The sequence below is a fragment of the Vigna umbellata genome, chromosome 9, assembly GCF_029865625.1.
Source record: "Vigna umbellata cultivar VRB3 chromosome 9, Vumbellata_1.0, whole genome shotgun sequence".
NCBI classification, from domain to species: Eukaryota; Viridiplantae; Streptophyta; class Magnoliopsida; order Fabales; family Fabaceae; genus Vigna; species Vigna umbellata.
The window spans coordinates 42,692,217-42,701,776 of record NC_142173.1 but is presented as its reverse complement, the minus strand read 5'-3'; positions in this window follow the sequence as shown (position 1 = coordinate 42,701,776).

Sequence of the window (9,560 nt, the reverse complement as noted above, 5' to 3'; positions counted from 1 at the left end):
CTAAGATAGACATATTACACTAAAAAAAGGATATTCTACGAGGTTTTGATTCCATTTTACGAGGTTTTTACCCTCTGCAAATTAATTTACAAAGGTTTTTTAAACCTCTATAAATAGGTTTGCCACAATCTATTTGCAGAGGTTCACCACAAATAGGTTTGTGGAAGTTTTTTTTGGAGGGTCTTAACCTTTTATATTAGTGACTATTATTTTTTGGAGGTTTGAAACCTCCTTTATTTTTAACTATTTTATTGTAGGGATGCCATTTGTGTTGTTGTTTCCTCTAAGCTTCATAAGATTCTGGCAGCTAACATTGGCACTACAAACGTTAATAAGAAGAAACATGAAATGAGTTTGAAAATGAATTATTAGTAAAGAAAAACTATTGAATCAACAATACTGAAAATGTTACAATATAAATGGCAACTAACAAACTTCAATATCATTGAGGAAAACAAATTTCCAGCCATAAAGATGATCTCGAACGACAATGTCCAAGTCCTTAACAGTAGTTTCTCCAACCAACCACCAACTTCCTCCAAAGCTTTTATCCTCCAAACTCCAGCAGTTCCATTGATCCCAAAGAAGTTAATAAGAATCTCATTCATGTGTTGCTATACCTCAAAATGAAAAGTTGGGTTAATGTTTTGTAACCTCGTTAGAAGGTTCTCATCCTTGTTCACGAAGGGCCATCTTGCTTGAACAAGTCCCTATTAATCATTATCCTGCACCACCCACACCAATCATATCAAATAAATACATTTACCATTTCACTGCCCTTCGAGCAACAAGACAATCACATTAAAAAGCAAATATTAGTTTTATATCTATATTTTATAACTCAACACTACAAAATAACAAACGACATTGAACAAATAAATAATTACCGACCTTAAAGTGAATAACCACTTTTTTAGAAAATATAGAGTAAGCTGAAAATTTGAATAAAAAATTGCAACAAAATCATAGTGGTCAATATAGCTACAATTCATGGTGGATTTCAAATTCCAAACCTTGTACCCATCTCTAATCATGTGATGGTGGTACAAAATGTTGGCATTCTTTTGTTGCCACTTCTAAACCTCCTCCTTTATTAGCAATTGCATTGTTAGGTCATCGAAATCATCCAAAACTTGAATCAACAACTTCCCCTTCGGCCAATCCAAATTACACAGCACACCAATCGATTATTGATAAACCTAAACAAATACACACAGACAAGAAAAAAACATAAACTAGATTGAAATAACGAATCTTAAATTAAACTTATTGACAATAAAATACAACGATAATTTTTTCCATAATTTCTCATTCAAACTTTATATTACTTCTTTCTCATTGTACATGGGGATCTGCACAAGAACCATTGGAAAAAAGAAAAACCTTACTTTCTTTAGGTTTAAGATCTACAATTGCATCCCCACTTTATATTACCCTTACTTTAATGATATCATTTGTTGAATCCGGGCCGGCAAGCGCACTAGTTTGTTGAACCTTGGTTGGCAACCATACTTGTTGAACCCTGGCTAACAAGCAATGATGGAGACAAAGACGAGCAATGATAGAGACAAGCGCTTTCTGAACTTTGAATGCAATATAGGTTTGATGAATTAGGACGCGAAGTGAAATTTGGGGAAATTTGAAATGTGTTAGGCTTAGGTTTGGGAAATTTAGGAAAAACATGTGAAATTTAAGCATAGGAGGGAAGGTTGGAAGCTGGAAAGTGTATCATGATTTGTAGAGGTCGTAAACCTCTTCAAAAAAGAATTAAAACCCCATAATTATTAGTCATCAAACAACTTATTGTACTGGAAGGTTTTTATAACCTTCACAAAATAATCCCGACTAAATATCAATTTTTTTGTAGTGGTATCTCCATTGTTTGATCCCTCTATATACCCATCCTTAGTATCAGCCTTGTAGGATCAAGATCCTTCATTTCAAACTCTAAGCTTAATTTTTCTTTGACATCCTTTAATTTATTTATAATGGTTGGCTATAAGGATGTTTCCTACATATAAGAGCAAGAACAATACAATAATTTCTTTTCTTTTAGGCTTTGTTCGCTTGAATGAATTTGGGGGAGAGTGATTGAATGGATTTTAGAGGATTTGAAGATAATTTTTTGTTGTTGTTTATTTGAGTAGATTTGGAGGTAAGTGAGAGTGAATTTGGAAGTAAATTTTGTGAAAAATAGTGTATGATTTGATTGATGTGACAGATTAAAAAACTATTATACTTGCTCCTCCACAACCCTGTTTATCTTCGGAAATCATCAAATCTTTTGAACCCCTACTTTAAACTTTGTTTCAATCTATGCCATGATTTCTTCAAGAGACAACCTTTCCTTCCTCATTAATAAACACCTCAAGTATTGCATGTAAACAATCTCCTCTAGGTTTTTTTTTGGATTCCAAGTCCGACGAGTTACATTGTTAGGGTCAATCACAATACATTTAAGGTATTTTCTACTTTGGAGACTAAAACTTCGTCATAATATTGTCCTTAAAAGGCGTCTCGAAGTGTCGAAAGAGTATTTAAACTTTCTTAGGCCTCAATTTCTAAGATATGTGAGACTATTAGGCATGGTAGAAACATAAGCCCCTCAGTCGAGGTCTAAGGGGAATAACTGATTATCCCCAATGGGGAGCTTAAGGGACTGATGGTTCATCTAAGAACCTCGTTATCGGCTCCACGGTTGTGATCATTCTAACCTCTTGAACGAGCTTTGACCGACTTGTATAGTTTACAAGTGGATTGAGAATTCGATCGAGCTTGTATGTGGTTTAGCCATTCGGTCGAGCTCGCATGTGGATTAATCATTCGGTCGAGCTGCATGTAGATTGCTCATTCGACCAAGTTTGTAGGTTGATTAGCCATTTGGCTGAGCTCGTATGTAGATTGGCCATTCAGTCGAGCTTGTATGTAGATTGACCATTCAATTGAGTTTTATAGGTGCATTGGCCATTTGACCAAGCTTGTATGTAGATTGGTCATTCGGTCAAGCTCGTATGTTGATTGGCCATTCGACTGAGTTTGTAGGTGAATTGGCCATTTGACCGAGCTCATATGTAGATTGGCCATTTGATGGAGTTTATATGTGGATTGAGCATTCAACTGAGTTTATAGGTGGATTGACCACTTGACCAAGCTCATATGTAGATTTCCATTCGACCGAGCTCGTATATGGATGGTCACTCGGTCGAGTTTACAGGTGGATTGGCCATTCGACCAAGCTCGTATGTAGATTGGTCATTTGATCGAGCTCGTATGTAGAATTTCCATTTAGTCAAGCTCGTATGTAGATTGGTCATTCGACCGAGTTCGCATGTAGATTGGCTATTTTTATACTTGTTTATGCTTGGATTAATTCGGATTTCTGATGAATTATGTTATGCTTAAGTTAGATTTATATACGTGATGTACATAAATTTGTGATATTGGTTGAATTGGTTTGATGTTTTGTTGTAACTATGAAATTAGATTGATGAACTACGATGATGTGTCATATAGGTTAACTTAGTCCATCTAATGCATTTAAACTTATATTTATATTTTTTATGAACCAAGGAACATGAAGGAGTAATTAGATGGACCATATTGACAATCTGATACACATATGAGGTTTCTGATTTATGCATTAGCGTTGGACGTCTCCTTAGTATTGTTGGGTGCCACATGGAAATTCAATTCTAGTGAACTCTAGAGGCTTGACAATTGGGTGCTACGTGAGGATTTAAATCTAGAGAGCTATAGTGACTTGGACATTGGACGTCAAACTTGAGCCACTAAGCATCGGTCTGGAGTGTTGAACACTAGTACATGGGCGTCAAGCACCAATTAAACCAAAGCTCTATGTTTTGTTCCCAATGAGTGAACTTGATTTTCATTGGGCGACCTTGTTTCTAGTTAGTGTTTGTTGGGCAAGAAAGAAATTCGTTGGACGAGTCTATGTTGGAAATGATGGAAATATGATATTTCATTGGTTATCATGATATTGATTGATGTAGTATGACTTAAATGTTGGAATATAATGATAAATGGAAGGAATGTGATTTTGTGTTAATGATGAATGTAAATGGAAGGAATGTGATTTTGTGTTAATGATGAATGTTAGATTGCATAGAGAATGGGTTTTTGTGTCATACAACAATTAGATTAATTGTTTTATTTTATTGATGGACATGTTGTAGGAATGAGAAAGGAAAAATTATGTTCTAGTGGTGATGGTGATAAGTTTCTTATTATTGTTAGTGATTGTGATTGTAAAGTACGGTCATGGTTTCAAAAATTTAAAATGTATTAAAACAAGGGAATGATTGGTATTGATAATATTGTGTGTATTGTATGAATTTGGTCTTTCATAAGGAGAAATATCATATTGGATAGTATAATGTGTGCTTTGAGTAAGAGTCCATAGGCTTAAGTCATCCTAACTCTACTAAACTCATATACTCATATAGAGAATGAAGTTTAGGTGGTGATAGTTGAATGAGATTCTTGGTCTACAAGATCAATATGAAATAATGTTGTGACTTAAAGGATTGAAGTAATTAACCCTATCGTGAAGGAAAGATTTTTAGACTTGGTAAATCTAGGCCAGGTGTGATATTATACTACAAGGTTACATGATAGGTGCAAAACTTCATAAGCACTCAACTCAATGCATAAGTATTCCCAAAATTGACTTTAGAATATATCTATGTTTTATGAATATTATATGGATATTGAAGGGTGGGATTATATGTATTTTAATGTTTGTTTTAGTAGATGCTTAAATATATAAGTTGTTAAAATTTCACTAGCTTACCATGTTATTTGCTGTGTTGTGGTTTGTCCACTTGCTATAGTTGTATTATATATAAGTAGAACATACTGAGAGTGAAAGAAATGAACAATAATAAAACTATTAAAGATTGAACAGTGAGTAGTTATATTTTAAGTATATACTCATTGTATTGTTAGATACTCTTAATTTATAAAATTATATATATATATATATATATATATATATATTAATCATATTTTTTCATGAAAAATTATAAATACAAATTATATACTTATAAATACTTAAAATAATAATATTTTAATTAATTGGATAATCTACTTGAGGATACAAATGACAATCATTAAACTACGTGCTAATTCACTAATCTTTTTAATGCTCCATCAAAATTTTATAACATTTTTCAACTAACTTTTTAAAGTTAACATGTTTTTGAAATTCATATCAACACTAGTCTCTTAAAATTATTTTATAATTAGAAAATATAATAATAAATAAATAAATAATTAGAAGATAAATTTAAATACTTAATATTTGATTTAAACTATATGTTTGCTTGTATAGTTTAATGTCACGCCCCATTAATTACTCTGATGAGTCACCACTGTGCTTCCATTAATGCACCGTGACACGCACACCCTTCCATTAAAACGCACTCACACTCACACTGCATGCATGCTGACAAGTGTCACTTTGGAACGTTTCCAAGAGTTAGTGGAATCCAAGTGGCAGCACGCGGATGGACGTTCGTCCTACGTGGGAAGAGAAATTAATTTCTCTGGAAAACTCTTCCCATTACTCTGCACACTTCATCTTCTTCCTCCAACTCTCTGATCTCAAACTCTCTACCTTCTCTCTAGAACCCTCCATCTTCTCTTTTCTACAACTCACCCATCTTTGCTCCGTTCACGTTTCAGCACCGTGAGAAGCGTCCCTGCACCTTGAGCTTTCCATCAAACCGATTGGTTTTGGATTCTGAAACGGGTAAGTTTCACGTCCTCAACCACCCTTCATTTTCAACATGCAAGCTTCCTTTTGAATCTGCACGAGTCTTCTCTGAAACGTTATTTGGTTTTTTTTGTAATTTTAGTTTAAGGAAATCTTGGGTTGAAACGTAAGGGGTAGAAAAGAGGGTACTGGAGTCTTGTTTTCTTTCTCTGAAGAACGAACGCACGTTGCTTAATCCGGGTAAGGGAAGCTTATTGGTTTAATTCATGTTTGGTTTAATTCATGTGATCTCTGTACTGCATGTGAGTGTGTGAAGTTTGAAAATATGATTATGATTCTGAGATGATATATGAAAAGTGATGCATGTATGTACTGAGAATTTTATGCTTGTATATATGAATGATCTGTAAAGTTGAATGTTGTATGATCTTGGTATTGAATGATTGGATATGATGTTTAATTCAAAGCTTGAGAAGTATAAGATATGATATGATATGATTAAATGAATGTAAGTATACTGGAAAATATGGTTACTGTATGTGGAATGTAAATATGAAAAGCCTATGAAAATGAACGTTCGTTATCGATACGGTCATTGACCGTTCGGTATTAGCAGTAAATTCTTGACGTAGTCGGACCCTTTCATTTGGAAAGGACTCCCTTTGAGGACGAACGCACTCTTATATAGCATTACGTGTGAGCATTTGGCCAGACGTACCCTTCATGAGTGTTGCGTGAGATTGAGAAGCTTGATAACATCCCTCTTGAACACTTAGTCAAATTGTAATACATAAATTTCAAGTATCTTACCTTATATAAAGCCCAAACTTCTTAAATTTTGAATCAGTGAAAAGTCTTGACCTAAAAGCGTACGTTCCTAAGTGGCGCTCGGTCTTAGACCGAACGCTCGTCCTAAAAATGTACATGATAATTAGCGCTCGGTCTGATACCGAACGTTCGTCCAAAGCGTATGTGATAAAGAACGCTCGGTCATATACCGAACGTTCGTTCCTTCTTTAAATTATCAGCGAACGGTATTAGCGTTCGTCCGGAATTGAAATAGCGTTCGTCCATAAATCTAAACAGCGTTGTCCAATAGTTCTATTGACGCTCGTCCAAGTCCTCAGTGACGTTCGTCCAAAATTCACTAAAAGCTTATTTTTGCGCTCGGTCATTGACTGGCGTTTTGTCTCCTGAATTAAATCTTGTCCAGTTTATTTATCCAAACAACTTGGGACTTTACCTATCCATTGGATTCGTTCAAGTGTTACTGAACTTAGATTTTTTCTAAGTATTATTTGGATCGTACTAGAATCAGTTCATTTAACTGATTCAAAGGAGTCTTTCTTGGTTTAGCTCTTGACGTTCGTCCTCGTTATGAAGGGGAGTGAACGTTCGTTTTTTTACAAAAGTGGAACAAAGAATGAAAATGTATTTAAGAGGATGAGTTAAGATGTGCGAACACTATGAGAATTGATACTGTGATTGTGGAATTTGAACGAGCGTTCCAGGGAGGAACGACTCTTGGTTGAAAGATTGAGAATTGTAAAGTATGAATGTGGCAAGCTTAGCTGGCGGGTCATCCTGATATTCCGTGAGTGCTCGTTCTCACGTAGAGAGGAGCATGTCATGCGTGGGAATGGCAGGAGGTCTTAGTCCATAACTGTAACTTGGACAGAACGGACTAACCTCAGGTGGCAGCTGACGAGTATTCCAGCTCTTCCACCTGGGTGCACGGACGTCGTAGCTACACAGAATTCATACATGTCCGGACGGTCGGTCTAGTATCAGGATTTTGGTTGAGTTTATGTATGAAATGAATGCATGTGTTGTGAATAAATTTATATGTTGATATGTATAAACTGTATGTTTGACTTAAATTAAATTCAATAAGCTTACCCTTGCATTTCCTTTGTGTTGTCTTGTCTATGTGTATCCGTCTTGTCAAATGCAATGATCATCCGTGTGGATGTGAGCAGAGGGAGATGCGTCCCTGGAGCAAACTCTTGAAGAGGAACTCATTGCTGAAGAAAATTTAGTAGAAGTTGAGGTGAAGGCCGAACAGTGAGACGTTCGGTTATTTAGTTAGTGTAATTAGAGTAGCGAGCGGCTGTGAGCGAGCGCTCTTTTTGTTGATTGTAAATAGTTGGACGTTCGGTAATGTTTTTGTAAACCGTTCGTCCTTGTTCTTTTGTGAACACTCGTTAATTAATATAGGAAAGGTCGTTCGGCCGTTTATTTAAATCTGTTTCCTTTACTTTTAAAACTGTTTGAGTTATTGATACGTGTAATTATTCTGAGTATATGGTTGATGACTGTATAATTTTGGGATGTTACATTATTGGTATCAGAGCAGTTTCGTTCTTCTAAGGACGCTGTAGGTTATGAGTGCATTGCGTTTTTGCTGTGTGCTTATTATGTATTTGACGAGTTATTATTTTTAACTCTTGAACAATTCTAACGCTCGTTTTCTGATGAACCAGAGAACGAATGGCCCCTAGACTTCCTCCTCCACCACAGCCTAACGAGTCTGACGCTCCCAACAACAATAGGATGTTGGAGACTGTAATCGAACGGTTGCATCAGCAAAATACTACCCTTATGGAGCAGAACGCTGCTGCTCTACAGAGTTTGGAGGCCGCACGCGTCAACTCTGAAGCCACGCAGAGGCAGCTAATGGAGATTATTGCTGCCACAAGAGGTACGCCTGGGGCTTCCTCTTCCAGTGCTGCCCAACCAAATGCCGAATGGAGTTTAGAAAGTTTTCTCCAACATCGCCCAGCCAAGTTCTCTGGAACGTGCCTTCCTGATGAGGCAGATCAATGGCTGCGTGACATGGAGAGAATTTACGATGCAAAGAGGTGTCCAGATGATAGCCGCTTAGCATTCACGGAGTACCTTTTGTCAGGAGAGGCGAGCCATTGGTGGGCGAGTATGAAGGCCATACTGACGGACGCTCAACGTCCTATTACTTGGGAGGTTTTCAGGAACAAGTTTTATGAGGAGTACTTTCCAGACAGCGTTCGTTTTGCTAAAGAGGTGGAATTTCTTCAGCTGGTACAAGGAGGAATGTCGGTTTCAGAGTATACAAACAAGTTCAAGCATCTAGTAAGGTTCTATACAATGGCTACTAGTGAAGAGTGGCAATGTAGGAAGTTTGAAAACGGATTAAGAAGTGATCTGAAGGTATTAATCTCAAGTCTATGCATTCGGTCGTTTCCAGCCTTGGTGGAGAGGGCCAAAGTGTTAGAGAAAAATATGGCTGAGGCAGAACAACATAAGAAACAACAAGCGTCTCGGGGGCCAATTCTGACGAGAACAAATGTAAACAGGAACAGGACCCCGTACGCTCGTCCAGGGCAGTCGAGTGGATCGCAAGCAGTGGTAGTTGCTGGGCAGACGGGACAATCAGGGGCAGTGAGATGTTTTCAATGTGGAGGACCCCATTACAAGTCATCTTGTCCTCAATTGGTAGGGATAAAATATTGCACTCGTTGTAGAAGACATGGTCACCTGGAGAACGAGTGTAATACGGGTGGACGTGCGGTGATGAGGCCACCCAACACTGGAAGGAATCAGACGAGAGGTGGTGGACGAGCCCAAGCTGTTGGGCGTGTGTACGCGATTACTGGGGCAGAAGCAGCGAGCTCAGGTACGCTCGTCACTGGCACGTGCTTGTTGTATGGAATAAATTGCTGTGTGTTGTTTGACTCGGGGGCGACGCACTCCTTCATCTCGAAGGCGTGTGTTGATAAATTGGGGTTAGTAGCGAGCGAGATGCAGTTTGATTTGGTGGTATCAACACCAGCAGCTGGGGAAGTTAGGA